Here is a 19,515-nt window from a genome sequence, read left to right as displayed (position 1 = left end):
CTAATCATCCAAACATTTTGACAAAAGAAGTTCGCTCACTTTTTCGGCTTTTCAAAGTACTTTTAAAATTAATTTCCAGACCATTTCAGCATGTCAATTACTACCTTATTCACGAGAATAAGGTATATTCAGAAGTGTTCAAAATAAATAATCCCAAACTACAAGAATATTTTTTGAATAGGATCTCTCCCACCAGGAACTTGGTTGAAGAGGAAAGGAAATTCAAAATTACCTGAATTTTCCATGCTTTCTTTATTTTAGTTGTGAGTTTATTTCCTTGACATTTTCATGTTTTGTACGAGCTGTGGGAACGCTGAAAAGCTGAAAAACGCACGCTTAATGTTCGGACAGACAGAACGGAACCTGCTTTCGAACAACTGCATGCCACAATATTGCATCATCTTCGCCAGAGAGCAGCTACTTTTCAAAAAGAAAACAGAAAAACTAATTGAGTAAGTGTGTATCTCTGTATGAAACGAGTCATCCAGACAGCGTTCTGTGTGTCTGAGCTTTTATGCACACGTAAAACTACTACTGCAGCTACACACACACACAAAGAAAACAAAAACATTTGTGTGGGTTGGGAGACCTGCCGTCATCGGTCTGAACGTCACAATAATAATTGTCTGGTTTGTACATCCAACGGCAAAGATATAAGGCAAACTGTCTATCGCTTTTTTCATTCACTTTTATTCTACATCCTATGCTGTTTTTTGCAATAGAATTCTGTCGATGCGAAACAGATATTGTCCTGTGCTTATTAACGTTTTTATTTCAATTCACGGTCATAACACTGTGGAAAACAGACTGAATGGAAGTGCTCATGGATAATTCACCTGTTGGGTTGGGTCCTGTTGTGGCCAGCTGTGGATCGTAACAGAAGATTCCCACAGCAACAATTGAAAATCATTCCCTTTCCAGGAGTAAAAACAAAGGGGTGTCATCAAGGACGTATTTAAGGGGGCCCAAGGGGTCCGGACACCCTCGAAAGACTTAATAATTACAAATATTAAATAATGAAAATAATAAAATAACTAAAATTAAAATTAAATAATGAAAATGTAATTGTTCTTTAATCGAGGGTTATTCATTTCCGCCACACTTATTGGAAAGCAAGGAATATATTGCAATCATACTACTTTGAATGACAGTGGCAAAGTAGATTTATGCAAGATTTATTACTACTTACAACCTAACATTCATAAAATATCACCAGGAACTACTTTTCGTCAACTGGATCTAACAACCTTTTTTCTATATTTAATAAATATTCAATTCTTTATCTATTTGACATCAATCTCCTTGGCAGGGCAGTTTCTTTGTACAATTTTTTCCGACCTACTTACGTACACTACTTAAATACACGTAAGCTAGATAATGAATAGTACATACTGTTATATCACTATTCCTACATCGTCCTTTTACCTATTCAGGTAATAAAAATATAATATTTATTAATTTGAATATTTTAATTAATACTATTTTCATTAATTTAATGTAATAATTATTTTTGTTTAAACATTATTATTATTTTGAGACAGTTGGTTCGGAGTTCCCCCCACCGAAACATATTTCTAGATACGTGCCTGGGTGTCATGGTTGCTTTTATGGGAGTGACGTCACAGGATTTGCAGACAGGAAGGTAGCTAACTCTTTTTCGATACAAACTGCTGGCACTTTTCACACTTTGTATCTCTTGTGTTTACCTGGATTTATTTTATTTTATTTTACTTCGCTTCTTGTGTCACTTTTGGCTAATTTGCGAAGATGGGGATGAGTGATGATGTGATGAAATTGATGAATAGGCATCACAAACGTCCATGCCCAAGCCAGGATTCGAACCCGGAACCCCTATGTTTTCCTGTATTTGGTGCAGTGGAATGAGGTGTAAAATGTGCGCGACACTTTCTCTTCTATTTCATATACATTAGTTTGGAATTTTTCTAGTTTTCCTTTTTTCCCTTTTATACGCCGGCATATTTTAGTTCATCTCACTTGCATTGCTGAATCTATGTCATTTGTTTCCCCTTTTGTTTCATTTTGGTCCTTTTGAAGAAGTGAGTAAAAGTATTCCTCAGTAAAAATAATATTGCTACAATTATTTCGTCTACATATATCTTGTCTCAATAAATTTGGGCTATTTTCTTTTGTTTACTAGAAGAATTTATTGTTATGTTTTAGGTAAAGTGTAGCCTATAGCCCTTATGTTAATTTGTAAGGTAAATTCTACAGGTTGGACAAGAGTTTAATCTCAAGTCTAATAAAACATTTATTTTAATAGAATTTTTCATTAGATAGAAAATTAAACGTTTAATAGATTCAATTGAACGGTTTTACATTCACTGCTTAGTAAGTACAGTAATTTCAGTTCGGTAATCACCAGTAGTATTAACTCTTAGTTCTGCTAAGGTCCCTTGGGGCAATAACGTCCCGTTAAGGTTCTGTCAATTGTACCTCTATTGATGAAAGTTAATTTTCCCACACAAGCACAGGGTAAGATACAGTAGCTTATGTAGTACACACAGAAAAGCAAAAGGGTAGATGAAATACAAAAACAAATGTTGCAGGGAACTTTAAAGAAAACGTTGCAAACTGGCGTTATTACCCAACTATACCCAAATTCCAAGCATTTATTTCAATATATCTTTACTGTAACATTATTGAATAGTAATAATTATGCTCCTGTACGTTATATATCAAGAGTAATGAGGCACAAATTTTTTTCTTTGTCCTTCTTTTGATAATACCATACAGATTTAATGAACATAAGCATTGCACATTGTCATATGGAGAACTTTGCTCTCACAGCAAAGTGAACAGTACCACGATTCGACAGCTTCTTTGGACAATATTTCTTCGTTTTCCTATGAACTGTTTTTCTTCTTTTGGGTTCTGTTCATTTTGAGCAGTTTCAAGTAGAAGTTGATGAAGATTCTCTGCCAACCCCATCGGAATTATTATTATTTGGGAAGATATCTGTCTTTAGAATTGTGACAAAACTAGTGATAGCTTCAAGCACCTCTTCGGGCATGTAGTAAGTAAAATTTGTTTTTTGAAGGTCCTTTGCATCTAAAATGCCAAATCAATACTGATCTCAGGCCACGAATTCATAAACTGAAAGCAACAAAGCCTGGCGTTATTACTGCGGCTCACTTATTACCCTTCCTATATTAAGTTACGGGGTCGTTCTTGAAGACATTCACGATCACGTGGTATACAACGCTATATACTAGTAATATGTGGGCAGTGTAACTGACAGACATGTAAATTAGTCGTTTACAACAGGCCGGAAATCAACCGCCTTAAGCACAGAATATAGAAATCCTGGCGCCTCAGAGAATATTCCAGACGGTTTCTTGTTTCCAGACATCAGAAACTTCAATGAAGGTACTGCATATGTCATCTCTTTGATTTCTTCCCAAGTATATTATTTACAAGCACTTGGCGTTATTACCCCATGTGGTGTTATTACCACCAAGGGAGCTTATAATTGCAAAATATCGTTATTTGATTAAACACCTAATCCACTAGCACATTCAGATATCACAACAGTCAAAGTGAAAGACACATACTTTTTTCTACCTTTTCAAAGGCGCTGAAATCAATAGTACCTGTTGAAAATTCGACCGAGACGCCGACTTATCGGCGGCGTTACAAAGCTCCTCGCCTTCAAGACAAAACTCCAGACAGCAAAGCAACAAAGCTGATAGAATCGTCACATGAAGGTCAGTGCTTAAGTTATCTAACAGCTTTCAGGCACCCGTCGCTCATGTTAACATGGAGGGGGAGAGGGGATGAGGAGAAGAAAGATGATAAAGGAAACTTGACACGCGAATGCATCATCCATGAATAAATACATTACCCACGCTGCGAGGAGACTTGACATTGCGTGGCATGTCCTGACTTGACTGCAAGATTATGTCACGAGCGTAAGAAATCGATTTCAAGAAACGCACAGCATTGTACAAACGATCTGCGAAGAAACTTGAAGACATTTTCTCCGTCACTTACAAGGTCACTTTTCACTTGAATTTATACGACACCCAATGAAGTTTTCGAGCTACGTTCTCATTATAGCTCCGTCTAGTTCGCTGCACTTTTTGGCACTAGGTGTAGTGCAGGTGTATCCCGGTGTCAGGCTAGTGCAAGGAAATGGCGTTCAACCAAGTAGACGAATGGCAGTGTTAAAGTTCAGAAGACTCAGCAATTGCCTGTCAACTGCTTTAAACGTTCATTTGATTAGTTCACACGTACCACGTGACCATACTCCACACACTAGCTACACTAGTCCAGAACGTGGTGCAGACACCAAATGCACTACCTGACACCAAATCAACGAAGGTGTGGCACCGTGTAACCAACTAGACACGCGAGTGCAGTGTCAAAAAGGGACAGCATACTAGACGGAGCTGAGTGAGCTTGATATGTAAATCCATGGGCGTGTCAGCACACCTGCTATTTGTACTCGTCAGAAAATAGCGTTATAAGTTTCTTAACAGAAACACGATTAGGGACAGACCCCAAACAATAAAATAAAACATACCCGTTACCCAGATAGCACGAAAGGTTGTGGCAAGCTTGAATCAAGCTGACAGCTGGCGTTATAACAAGCTTGGTGCAAACTTGTAATGTCAAGCTTGCTGTAATTATGACAGATGGTAACAAGTTGGCTTGATTCATGTTTGAAGCACGTTTACTGTGCTCTCTCGGTATAAACTTCCTCACTAAATTTCCAAAACTAGTACTTAAAGAAGTTCTATAACTAGACTGTCATCTGAGGACTAAAAATCTCCATACCTTTGATAAAAGCTGAGGCTGTAAAGGGGCACTCAACACATGCATAGGCGTACGCAGACCCTCTGATTATGGGGGGCAAAAGTTTTGATGAAAGTTTAGTTGGAAAAAAACAAAAACCTCATTCCATCTCACTGTTTTATTGTATTGATGGGTACTAAACAGGAGCGTATGTCGTGTGTGTCCGGACTCAACGAAAATCACTCTATAAGAAAAATTCCAGCTTCCATGGCACAAAAGTTCTCTGTTCCCCTTTATTTTCCTTTTCAGTGGTTCAGACTAATTTACATATAAACATGATTTCGTACATCAGATTCAAAACAGCTACACATAATTTATTCATTTTCAGTGTGTGACCAATTTATTCTGAGGCCACATGGGTGTAACGCAACTAGGCTAACGAATAAAATGCGCGAGTCTTAATAACAAGTGATTTGCTGGAGAACGGAGTAAGATAGTCTAATTAATAGGAAATAAACCCGCCGTAGTTGATTGCAACTTTCATCGCCTTGAAAATACTTTATTTATGAAAGGGAAAAATATTGTTTAATAAGGGTAATAAGAATTATCTACATTAAATTTTTAAGTTAGAGTATTAGGAGGGGCAACTGCCCCCGTGCGCACGCGTATGAGCGCGCACGTGAGGACAAACACAGAACAACACGCAAGCCCACAGAGGACTGTGGTTGCACACGCTAGAGCCTCGTGTGCTTTCAAGAAGTAAAAGGACACCCAGTGGCGGCGATTGGATTCCATAACCGGGAGGGGCAAGGTGCCAAAACGGCGGGGGCGAAGACAGTATATTTGCCTTTGTAGATAAGGTTTAGCATAGTGCAGGGGCAAAAGTGGCGAAAAGTGGGGGGCAACCGCCCCACTCGCCCCACCATTCGCCGCCACTGAGGACACCTCTAGTTCAAAGTTCAAGAAAGTTATTACAACAGAGTAGAAACAACACTTCTGCTCTTCCTTTAATATTCGCAAATTAAATATTATGATGTAAGAGCAGTGGACATAAATAGCAAAATTTGTCCTTATTATTGGCATATTTTTGAAGATTTTTTTGTCGAGGTATTTGAACCTCCAACCCCCATCCACACTCTTTCGGCGCGACCTTGTGTTGAAGAGGTATGAATATTCTTTATTCTTCTGGAACATTCAGCCATACGAAGTCAGTGGGGTCTTATCTACGCAACTGTAAGCGGACATATACATAAATGAATGACAATGAGCGCATATACTATACAAGAAAGAGCAAGTCACTTCACTTACCCGAGAGTCCTTTAAATCAGTGAACTCCCGCCTACTTCCTGCGCCGAACTGAACGAAGGTTACCTGTAAAGAATGACAAGAAAATGTATCAAAGATAGTCGCATGCATTTGTTCCTTTACTGATAAAAATTGCACAATGTGCACACAAACCGATAAAGAATAGAAATCATGCATGATGAAAAGGGTAAAGCTTTACCCTGTACATTGCACCGTGTCATGTATGCACAAAAGAAAGGTTGTGGAGTTAGGGCGACACATATTCTCGATCTCGAGCATACTGCAGGTGAGGTAATCAGTATCACGCTCCGCTTCTACTCTCACGGCTACCAGATACCCACTGAGGACAGAAAGACTGCACGAGTTCCAATCCTTTCACAAAACAATAACAACATTGGTCCCATCGGTGGCAGTGTGTGTTGATTGTGCCACCAAAGTTTCCGAGTATCGGCCTGGAAATGGACGTTCTTTCGTGATTTAGATTTCGTTCTCTCATCATTCATCCTCGTCGTCGCGCTTAATTTCAAGTGGCAGATAATATATGTAAAATCAAGAAAAAGGTACAAATACAAAAAAATAGTAATGCAATTGGCATTACAACCATTTGTCAAAAGTTTGCTCTGACTTCACTTTATCCTCAGATAGGCCAATCGGGACTAGACTTATATTTTGCAGTGGGATCCTAACCACTGTGTGAAATAAGCCTCCACCGGGAATTAATCCTGGATCTCTTGATTACAACCGCGCCCACCAGTCGTGAAACGATATCATCATTTCTGAAACCTAGACGATTTTTTTTAAATAACTCTAACTGTAACTAGTTTCTTTTAAAGTAAGCAGTTCTAACTGTGACAGAGTTACTTTTTTGCAATGGAAGTAACATTATCAGCAGTTACTTTTAGTTGCTTTGTAACACTTAAATTGTTAACTTGAAAATTTTTGACGTGGGGAAGAGTTAAATTTTGCAACTGTGTTTCTGTCTTCTCTGGATGTTAAAGTGAAATGATCTTCGTGGAATCGCCTAAGACAAGGAAGCTAGGCTTCGTTGCATGCTAAATTTGTAAATACGTAGAACATCCACGTTGTAAGTTGAGCTACAATTCGCGGAGTGTTTTTTCCCCCTCTCTCTCTCTCTCCTAATTAAACTGCAGTGTTTTGGAGCACTGGTGTTCAGACAATTGAACTTTCAACTGAATTAATAGTTTGATACATGAATATTGTTTAATTCTTCCTTTGTGGATTGGTCATGGTTATTTATGGCTCCTTGTCTCGTTTCCCGAAAGATTGAAAATTTTGAATGGTCGTCAAACAAGAACTCTGGAAATGCCTAATTTTTGAAGGGTTTTACGTCACATGTACGGCGAACTTTCAAGAAATGACATATTTTGTTACAAAAATTCCAAAAATGCTTGCAGCAAGGGAAAATGAAACACAAATCAAGAGTCCCCCGAAGCGTCGTAAAACCTTTAATATTTCCTACTGCGAAAAGTTATCAAATTGTTCATAGATCGAAAACATTTCCTGTTTCGAATGTGCAGATTTTTCTGATTCGCTTTCCAGACTCCCTTGGCTGTTTTCTTGCTTTGAATTAAAAGAGTAAGATTCGTTTGAAGCCATTGTTGCAGTAGTTCGTTAAGAAAAGAAAATCTATCATTTATTTGTTGTAATAATATAAATGTATGAAGTTTATGTGCCAGAAGCATAAATAAAACTCGTGTAAGTCTTCACATAAGAGGCTCCTGCTCAGATACAGAGACCACTTAAATGAACAATATGAAGTGGTAGCATACCAACTACGCATCTGTTGTGTGTTCTTTAAATGATGATTTGTTTTAAAAATTAAACATGTAACAAGCGTGTTTCTTAACGGGGTTGTTAAAGGGCCAGGAATTTTAAATAAATTCAATTCCGGTCCAGGAGAGAAAATCAACATGCTTGAATGGGTTCTGGACCGTAAGGAACCTTTTTATGTTTAAAGTATTTCAATTCGGTCCAGGAACCTTTTCTCCGGATCAATTTTAAAAACGTCCATGGACCTTTTTTTGCGGATCAGTTTAAATACGGTCCAAGTTCCGTATTGGAATTAGAATTTGAGTTTATGGGTTCCTGTACCTTTAACAATTCTGCTTCTTCAACTCCAGGCTAATGCATTTAGCGAAGAGGAGTGAATTTAGTGAAAATACAGACACCTTAAACATTTTTCAACATGGCTTCGTTGATCGAGAAGCCATCACCACTGAGCAAGCCCAGGCACCTGGAGACCCGTTGAGAAAACTTGGCTTACTAGGTAGGCTACAAAAATTGCACCTACGACTAGAATTCCTGAATTTATTGAGTGTTACTACAAAGTTTTACATGTAATCTGTATTAATATTTTTGCAAATGTTTACATTTATTTCTTACTGTTAAGTACCATGTTTACACATTATTATCGCACCTTTTCGTGGTTATTCCCTATTTTATACCCATTTTTCTAAATACATACATAAATATACAAGGGCCTCCCCGATGGCGCAGTGGTAGCGTAGTCGCCTTGTAATGGTCCCGGGTTCGATCGCACTTTAAACTGTAGGTCCAGTCCTGATTAGCCTTTCTGTGCATAAAGAGAACTTAAAACAACAATTCAATTCAATTAAATAACTACACAAAATCCCAAATACATGATCGTTTACGTTAGTTGAAGACAAACTTAGATGTCTTGTTATTGGTAACAATATAATCAACTTTGTTGGTAGAAACAGTAAATTTAAACAAATTAACATGCTTATCTCCGGCAAATCCTTTTATATGAATCTCTACTCCATGCATAATTTCTTTATCTTAAAACGTCAACTTGCTAACAGCTCTATAAGGTTCAGAAGAACAAGTTTTGGCAGGAAACATTTGCACCCTCTAATATTCTCGGGACCAGAAAGCAGACTTGTTTATCCAAGCAATGGCTCAGATTTTCTGTTTGAACTGCAGAATGCGGTTATGCTATTGTATGCAGTATGAACAAGATAATTTGATGGAGAAAGATAAGAAACAAAGTCACTTTACTGCGTAACATGAAAGACAAATGTAAGGTTAACTGTATTGTGGTGGCCTCTAGTGGGCAATTTTGCATTGGATTCCAACTGTACACACAATGATAAAAAGCAATTTGGTTGTTCTGTATGAGAATCACTTACATATTTATGGTTTGGTTTTCCCTATGAATATTTGAAGATGGCAATAAATCTTGTTAGTCTTCTTTCGTACCAAGGTTATGCCAAAATTATATATTTAAAATTTTATTTTCGTCTACCATGCATTAGCAATTGCCAACTGCAAGAACCGACCATTGTGGCCAAACGTTTATCTCAGCGCGCTAAGAGGTCAGGGGTTCCGGATTCGAAGACCGGTTTGGGTGTTCTTTGTGAGTATCTCTTCATCAATTTCATGATATCTTCGCAATTGTCCAAAAGTAGCAGGAAATCTAAGTAAAATAAACTAATTCATCCAATGGCACGAGAAAATTACACTAAATGATACTCTATTGTAGGTTTGTATTCTACAAATGCATGATTGTACGAATAGTAGAGAGATCTATAAACATGATAACAACACTGAAGTGTTGTTATAACTGGTGTCTTACTAAAATGGTACCGAAATCTGGGACGTCACCACAGGGTGACCTAGGGTGGGCTATAGCCCACAATAATATAGTCTCAGCCGACATTAGTGCACACAAAATTGCCTAAATGAGAACTTTTTGGAATTATTTGTAGTAGAGAAAGAATTATAGCGACACGGGGATAAAAAGATAGTAACAGAAAGAAAGATGGGAAGAATAAAGGAAAAAGTAGTAGAATGAGAAAAAGAGGATGAAAGAGAGAGTGTGTGTGTAAAGAGAAATTAGATAAAGAAAGAGACCCAGGAACGAACCAGGTAAGAGAAAAAGAGATAAACTAAGGAATGGAGAGAAAGAAGTACAGTGGAATTCAAAAATAAGGCTTCAATGAGGCCTCACCTCTTACAAAAAGAACCCAACATAGACCGATATTGAATTGGAAACACTGTATGCAAGACAAGGAAGAGCTGCAAGCACAGCACTACACAAGAGAACAATACTAGCCACGAATCCTCAAGGAATTAGCATAGCATTTCGTTTCATGGCCATTTTTCCTTAGAATAAATATTTGTTGTACATGTTGAGCCCGCAAGAAGTCAATTTCAGAGCTGGCGATTTATTTCCTTCATTAATAAACATTGGTTGTTTGTTTTTTATTTTATTTTTGTTATTTTGGTTATCATTAGCTCTGAAACAAATATAAAAAGAAAACGAGCAAAGAAGGTCCTTGCTTTCGTCACGAGGTAGTAATTTTGCTGTTTTTACGATTATTTTCTAACCCTCTTGGTTACTTTCAACGATAAGAACGAATGGTGGAGTGACCAAATAAATGAACGAACATAATAAACTCTTAAATGTTACCCAAGCTTCGAACTGTAGGTTCTTCGGTTTCATAGAGCAGCATGCAAAAAGCACTCGGCCGTGGAGGCCCTCAAAATTTAAATAATAATTGCAACAAAAAACTTGATATTAGAGTATTTTAAGAGTTTAGGCAGATTGACAAATCACGTCAACCAACAACAATTTCACCTTTATTGTGTGATATATGGTTCTGTCCTCACGATTAAACATGCTCTTGCCATTATAGTTACACATTTCAGTTTTGCAACACATAATCTCGACTCGGCTCCATATGTACATTCCCTTGTCTCTGTTCTTTATTTTTCTGTTTAGGATATATTACATTGCCTCTTTGCCTCTTGGTAAATCCGTGGCGATGAGGATTAATGATCAACTGATGATATGGATGTGATGGGGTAAACATAGGGATACATCCACACCTTATTCATGGTTCGAACTTAAGACCTCTGGCTTCGAAACACGTTCACTCCGCGACGGCTGTCTTCTCACCTCTAGCCAATCTTAATTTCAAGAGGTAGAAAATGACGATACTCATACTCAAGCAAATTGCATAAACAAACACACAAAACATTTCTATGTCTAAGTAATATGAAAATTAGTAAAAGCCAGTTATATTCGTTCACTTTAACTTTTACAGTAAGACGTTATACGGAATGTGACATATAATATGGTAGTCAGTTCCATCTAATGATCTCATCCTTATCGTCGTGACTAGACAAAAATAACAGAAAACCGACGCTAAATAACAAAAATATAAATACAATACAGTGTTGAAAGTCACAATTTTCACATTTTGTATTTTTATTTTTTTATATATATATATATGTCACTTTTCTCTCATTTGCTTAATTGCAACCTCGAGGAAGATTTCATCCCATTATTTACAACGGTTCAGTAATACAATTGAGTGAGAAAGGATTACAGCCCTTCTCTGGAAAGTGATGATTATGAGAACATTACGTATTTCATGAATGCATTTAATTGCAATGGAACTGCATTGAATTAATTATTATGCCACACACACACGAACATATGCCAACACAAAACACGGTTGTTGCCACACTATATTGACCCCCATAAAAAGGAAAATAATACCCATCGCCATAGACATGTGTTGCATTTGATGATGAGAGAATTCATACATACACTTCTAAATGTTACTAAACGTTACAAGTAAACGTCGACCGGCTGAAGTACCGGGGAACAAACACTTCCTTGCACGAAAATCACAGTTTCCACAAAATTTAAGACTGAACAGTTACTAAAGTAATAGAAATGTGCATGCGCAATATAATTTATAATAGTTCTCTATTCGTAAATTTTGTGGTCACAGTATTTTTGTAGTTTCGTGATTTTTCAGAACATTTTTCTACCTCTCTAGTTTAATCCTGACTGCGAGGATAAGTAATGAATGGATAAAAGACATAAGCATGATGGAACAAACACAAAACTTATCCATGCATTACGCCTACAGCTAATTCGAACCTATGACCCTAAGCTACACTCTGCCACAAAGGCTGCTATGCAAATAAAGTAATTCCTATATTTTATATATGCTTATATTTGGTTAGCCCTTAAGCTATTTTTTTGGTTTATTTTCCTTCGCTTTTCTGTCACCATTGGCTAATCGCGGTTATGAGAATGAAAGATGAGTTGAGTTGGTGTTTTAAGTCCACATTATGCACAGTAAGGCTAATTGGGACTGGACATACAGTTTAAAGTGGGACCCCTTGATTACAAGGCGACGACGCTACCACTGCGCCAAAAAATAAAAGATGATATGATGAAATTGATGAAAGGATACACGCAATGCACGCCCATGCCAAGGCCGGGATTGGAACCCGGGTTCCATTGTGTTGTAGCACGCTGTGCTAACCACTCTGCCGGGATCTTTTTAATATATACGAGAAATTTGTTCCTTGACATCGGACTATAAGAGTTCGTTTGTGTCGATTGCACTAAGGGCGGACAGTGCAGAGCATCACTTAATAGTCAGCCTATACTCTAAGGAATGATTAAGCACACAATGATGTTGGAAAATAATACACATGATGCAGTAGCTATATATGTGGAATATTGTTTTTCGATCAGGAAGAGAAATAAAAGTGAAAACGCAGTGACACACTGATTGATTGATTTATTTTCTGCCACTTTTATATAATCACAAAGATTAGGATAAAAGGTGATGAAATTTGTGAAATGATAATCACAAACAAATATGGATAGGACAGAACACAAACCCCACTGCATGAGCCCAGACGCCAGAGCCTCGTTATTCTGCAAAATGCAGTTAAGGGACAAGACAACTTAATCATTCGTACAATATATTTGCATACCATTATTTTTTTTTTCTCTCCGAAAAACGCGAGCGAAAGTATTGTGCATTCTGTGACTTTATTTCCTCGTTACTTCTCAGAAATCACCATGAATGAACACGGTTTCAACTAGTTTTATCCTTCAAACTAGTGAGGGTTAAGGGGTTAGCAGATATTTGGTATTTTCTTGTATCCTTCCTTATTTATTCGTTGCTAACCTAGTTCATTTCCATGACAACAATTAATCGATGCAATAAAATACATGATACTTAAGAAGAAAGATATGTTGGTGCACACACACATACTCTCACAGACAATTAAAGTTCCCCAGTGTACGTGATAGAAAACCCAAGAAAAAGAGAATGAAAGAAAGGTAAATAAACCAAGGGAGAAAGGAGAGAGAAAGAAACTAACGAGGAAAGAGAAATGGAGAGACAAACTAAGGATGAAATAGAAAGGGAGAAAGAAAGTGTGTGAGAGAAATCTAAAAGAAGGAGAATGAAAGAATAAGAAAACCAGAGGAAGAAAGTCAAATAAGTCCATAACATAACACTCCCTGGCTTCACCCGTTATGAGATTATATCCGTATTTTGAAAATCGAACTTCATAAAATGATCCACAGTGTTCTATTAGCGGAGATATACAAATTATGCAAATGTTACAAAAGTCTAATGGGGTTCCTGTCTCTCTCTCTCTCTCTCTCTCTCTCTCTCTCTCTCTCTTTCTCTCTCTCTCTCGCGTGCGTGTTTGCGTATGTGTGTAGCTGTGTAGCCGTAAACTAATACAGAACGTTTGATGTGAACTTTCTACCCTTTCCAAAACAAACATTCCTGTGCTATTGGGTTTGTGCTCAGTTGAATTCTTTTTTAAAAAATGTGGTGCAAAGAAATTTTGCCTCAAACAAAATCATTAATAAATGGAGGGTAAAACATACGTAGCTTTGAAACATTGGAAACAAAAAGAACAGTGAATTTTGGTAAAGCTTAATTAAATATTCATCTGACAGAAAAAGTTAATTTCCTACATTGAATTATATATCTGAAGAGTGGTGGCAGCCACAGATTTTTCGTTTCTCCCTATTTATCACTTCCTTCCGGTTTACCAAGTGTTTAGCGTTCTCTCACTTTCCGACCATTGAGAAAGAAGGTTCTTTGATTCCCAAAGTAGTTCCCTACAACGGAAACATCATCTTCTCAACACAGAAAATTAACAATCGTGCAATGCAAATAATGCTGATAATCTCATTTTTGTCGGTCTTGTCTTATTTCATTTGTCCATTTAAATACATACATGTTCAGATTTAAATTACAGAACCATTTAACCTTAATATAACCTCTTTGTAAATAAATACACCTTTTCATGAAGTTTAGTTTAATGAAAATTATTTAAAAAACACTTCTCATTTACTACATTTACCCTGATGTATAACTGAAAATCACAAATTAATATTTACATAATAACTAGGACTGAGCCGAAACCACCATTTGCCGATATCGATACCCTGACAGATTCCAACCTATGCCGATACTTGTATAATTCCAGTTTAAAATAACAAAGGCTAGGTACTGAGTCATAAAACTCATCACATTCTATTAATAACAAATAACTCCCAAATTATTTTCATGTCATTATAGCACTTTAAAATGTCTTTTTACATTTCATGTGAACTTCTTTCTATCCCCAGGGATGAATAAGAAGTTTTTGAAATGTTGCAAGCCTTCTTAAAGTGTTACAGTTTATTAATAAGAATGTCCCTGCTTCATTTCATGATCCCCAATTCTATGTAAACAACATTCTTGTCATTTGGTTTATCCTGGAGATGGAGGAAAACGACGCGAAAACACATAGAAATACAGATATATTTATTTTGGTATATAGCATCGACACACATAAAGTCAAGAGATGAGACACTGCATGTAGCCTACGATGTTTTGTTAGTCTGTGCATAGTCTATGGTCTGTGTATCGTGTTTCTTTTTTTTCTAGAAGAACAGCGTATGCAACGGATACTCATGTATGTGTTTATTCTGTCGTTCTGGTTTACATGTGTATGAACTTTCATTGTATAATATATCTAATTTGACTAATAACACAACAATTTAATGCTCATTTGGCCAGCTCTGTATATGTCCTGCTGTCCATTATTCTCTTACATTTGCAAGAAAAACAAGTCACTGCAGTGTCGGTATCGGCCAGCAGTCATACAGAAGGGTAAAGGAAAATTGAAGGATGGCACATTTTACTTTGTAACTCAAAAATTACCAAAATGTCACTTACCATGTTTTACACCCGAACCCTTCAATTATAATAATATGCATAAAATATTACCAGGAACTTCACTTTTTTTTAACTGGATCCAACATCCTTTTTCATATTTTTTTTTTGATATTCAATAAATATTCAATTCTTTATCTATTTATCATTAATTTCCTTGCCAGGGCAGTAGTTTCTTTCTTGCAGTACTTAAATATACGAAAGGTAATTAATGAATACGTGCTGTTGTATCACTATCCTTATACCGTCTTTTTATCTATTCATGTAATAAAAATATAATATTAATTAATTTGAATATTTTAATTAACACTTATTAATTATAATTGTTTTAATTAATTTAATATAAATATAATTATTTTAATTTTTATTATTATTATTAGTATTATTTTGATACACTTGGTTAGGACCCCCCGTGAAATATATTTCTAGATATGTGCCTGGTGATCATCTGTCCTTTTTAGAACATGCACCTTTTGCGAGCATGACATTTGTATTGTTACAGTAAGAGCCAACAGAATGTTGTTTTATGAACATGGATGAAGCAAGACAAATGCACGCCAATTCCCTTCTACACTGTGAGCAGGTTAGTTTGTCGAGTGACGTCTACGAAACTCTAGAAGGAAGTTTTCTCCGGTTGAATGCCCTGGAGGCCCCAGGAACTTCCCCCTTTGTGCCGCTTCCTTTATGACGTAACTTCCAGACGACTAATTTTTATGGAATTATTAACGTTGGCCGATCTCTTCCAACAGGCCAACTGGAGCTGGAATGTTCCAAAAAAGGGGGCAAACTGGAAGAAGTCTCTCCGGCAATTGACTGCTTCATTGGATTCGCTTCATGGATCAAAGATTTTCGAATGCGGACAAACTATTAGTTGAAACAGTTTCTTCTTATTTTTGCTATGTACAAAAGTTCAATGCTTGACTGCGTTGCCTACTTTGCTTTGCACCATTTTGTAAGTTGTCTACCGCTGATATATAGACTTCAATCTCGCAATATCAATTCTTGATGTTACTCTCTAGAACCAGAAGTAATCTGACCTCACAATAATAATTGATTGATTGATTTGATTTATTTTACTTAGCTTTTCTGCCACTTTTCGCTAATCCCGAAGATGAGGATGGGTAATGATATGATGAATTTGGTGAAGGGGCATTCACAAACATGCCCATGCCAGGGACCCCTGGCGTCATAGGGTAATGTTCTCTCATCCTTTGAACATTTTCAGTTATGCGAGTATGTTGCTCTAACTTTGCCAGTCTGGTCTCTCCGATACTGTAGTCGCAAACGATTTCGCCTTGTAATCAAAAGACCCGGATTCGAATCCCCTTGCTGGAATCTTGCACAGTGGTTAGAAACTAATTTCAATCCGAGGGTACGGTCCCGATTAACCTTTCTGGGTATAAAGTGGATTTAAAACATACTTCTCCATACGCGCAGAAGCAATAATTTACAAGTCACTGTCACAAAAATAATACACTGCTGGACAAAAAACACCCGGACACTTGCATTTTTTGTGATAACGCATAAATTCTGATTCGAAGGCTAACTAAATGTTGCAGAAATTATTGGAAATAAGAAAACCTTAATATATTCAACAGAAAGCAAATTAAAAATTTTTGTTAATAAGTTAAATTAGAACATAAACGAAAGTTACAGAAAAGTATCAAAAAAATTAGAAAAAAAATCTTAGCAATATTTTTCTAAATATTGTTAACTGGTACTGGTGGGGTATATAAGCTGTGTAGTAGCGGGTGTTACCTCCCATGCCATCAATTACAGCTTGTAACCGCCGTGGCATACTTCGAATAAGGTCGGCAATCACTTCTTGGTCCAATTGCTCCCATTCTTCTTGAATAGCACGTCTTAGCTCTTCAATTGTTTCTGGAACTATTGCGCTGTTTTTGATATGTCGTTTCAGTTGATCCCAGACGTGCTCTATCGGATTTAGGTCCGGACTTTGTGGTGGCCATTCTAATCGCGTAATCGCAACTTCATCCAAGTACTCAGTGACAATATTCGCAATGTGAGGACGCGCATTATCATGCATAAAAACAAAGTTCGAACCTATGAATGGTGCATATGGTACTACTACATGATCTGCCACGCATTCTGTAATACACCTGCGAGCTGCCATTGCCCCATTCTCTACAAGAACCAACTCTGTACGTCCTTGTAAAGAGATACCTCCCCGGAGCATGACACCACCGCCTCCAAAGGGTGTTATTTCAACGAAACAATATTGTGTATAACGCTCAATAGGACTTCTATACACATGTTCACGCCCGTCTGATGAACGTAGGTTGAATTTTGACTCATCGGAGAATAAAACCTTTTCCCACTGCTCCACATTCCAATGTAAGTGTTGTGTAGCAAATTCCAGTCTTCGCTTCCGGTGACGTGCTAACAACCTGGGACCTGTAGCTGGCCTCCGAGATGATAAACCACTTTCATTCAGTCTTCTACGAACTGTTCGTGAATAAACCACAGATCTATGAACATTTCTCAAACGTTGTGCCACAATATTTGAAGTCGTACGACGGTCTCTTAAGACTATGATGCGCATTAAACGATCTTCCCGTGCTGTTGTGCAGTGTTTCCGACCAGAACCCGTGCTTCTACCATAGGAACAGTTGCATCATACCGTCTGAGAGCTTCATGGATAGTACTTCGTGCTATATTTAGCACCCTAGCAATATAGCGCACACTATGACCATCATCGCGAAGAACTACTGCTTTTACTACCTCTTCACGTCTCATTTTCAAGCTAGCAAACTTACAATACACTTGCAAGAAAAATACCAGCAATAACAATGTCAATAATATCTGATACTGTGGTTACTATGAACCAAAATTCATGCCTCTCTAGACATTAAACAAAATAACATCAACAGGAATTGAAAATCAATAAATTTAAACAAAATTGCATGAAATTGATTTTGAGCAGGTGTTCCAAATAAGTAAATACGAGTAAATAAATAAATAAATAGATAAATAATAAACGGAAAAACTATGGAAAATGTTCAATAATGAATGTTGAATTGTTCAATACTTAACTGAGAGCGTAATTCATAAGTAATTGCAATTCAGATGCCAAATGTTAAGGTGTCCGGGTTTTTTGTCCACCAGTCTACTTCACATTTATTTTCAGTTAAGAAAATATATTTTCCTTGCTCCTCACAGAAATAACATTTTATTCTTTGCTCCCCGCTTTACACTTCGATCTCTATTTCCATTTCTATTTTCATTTATTGGTGTCGTTTTTTTCTCTTTACACGTGAATCGCGACGATGAGGATGCCACCCGTTCGCGGGACAAGTCTTTGCTGACAGCTTTTACGGAAATCCCTTCATGGTCGCTGGTATCACAGCGTGGAACTACCTATCAAAACACAAGAAACTCTTCTTCTCTCGGCCAATTTAAATCAAAATTAAGAAATAATTTTCTGGAGTTAATTTACCTGTACTGGAAATCTGTAAAATAGAACCATTTTAGATGCAAGCTTCTAGGGCCTGCACTCATTGACGATTCTGTATTTTGAATATTTGTATGAATATTATGTGTGTGTCTTTCTAAATTTTCATTTAAATATTTTTAGTTTTATACATTACTCAAACAATTAAGTATTATAACCATCAGTCTGTAAAATCTAAAGTAGAGATGGTGAATTGAAAAAAGATAAATGGCCTATGCCTTAACTTCGACATCAGGAACAATAAGTAAATAAATGAGTGAGTAACTGATGAAGCAGATGATGGGGAAAAACAACATGTCCATGCCTGGCTTTAGCACGTTACGAAAAATACTCCGCCAGAGAGAGCGGGCACGCCTCACTTTCCTAGAAACCATATTGTTGTTGTTGAGTTTGTAAGTACATTTTATGCACAGAAAGACTAATCGGGACTGGACCTACAAAGTGGGATCCAAACCTCCTCTGTAGAAAATCTTTCGTAAACAACAATGTCTTACACTTTCCTGTCATAACAGTAAAAGCACTGGTTTACGCTTCGAGATCACAAAAATAATACCTTACATTTGAGGTTCACACAAGCAATACTATTACAGAAACAAGTATTTACTGTCACAAAGGAATAGCTTACATTACACTCTCACGCGCATTTTTTATACTTCGTCTTTAACCTCGATTCTAATAAGCACGTCATGTTCTAGTAGTTTCTTAATGAACCATACAATAAAGGCTAGGGGAGCTATGTGGTGATTAAATCATTTCCATCTACGTATCAAGCACATGTCACTCGCTCTCGGCCCCTGATATTCGCTTATAAAAATCAAACTGTTGGTCATAATGTAATGAAATTTGCTACGGACATACCTTGGTGTATGAGAAGCATGGTGACGTTATTGGTGCTGCATTATTGGCCTCATCTTTTTCGACACGACAGTGGATACAGAAGTC

The 19,515-nt window shown here is 37.0% G+C and overlaps 1 protein-coding gene across 1 annotated transcript in view; it reads right to left on the bottom strand.

Annotated features, from left to right (window-relative positions):
* Positions 1–19,515, bottom strand: part of Sytalpha (Synaptotagmin alpha) — a 320,680-nt gene that overhangs the window by 270,252 nt on the left and 30,913 nt on the right. Inside the window, exon 2 of the mRNA XM_083138489.1 lies at positions 6,064–6,126. The gene's annotated coding sequence lies outside the window, so the exon portion shown is untranslated. The remainder of the gene's footprint in view (positions 1–6,063; positions 6,127–19,515) is intronic.

The sequence above is a fragment of the Lepisma saccharinum genome, chromosome 1, assembly GCF_977018435.1.
Source record: "Lepisma saccharinum chromosome 1, izLepSacc3.1, whole genome shotgun sequence".
Lineage (NCBI taxonomy): Eukaryota > Metazoa > Arthropoda > Insecta > Zygentoma > Lepismatidae > Lepisma > Lepisma saccharinum.
This window is presented reverse-complemented; position numbering and strand designations above follow the sequence as displayed.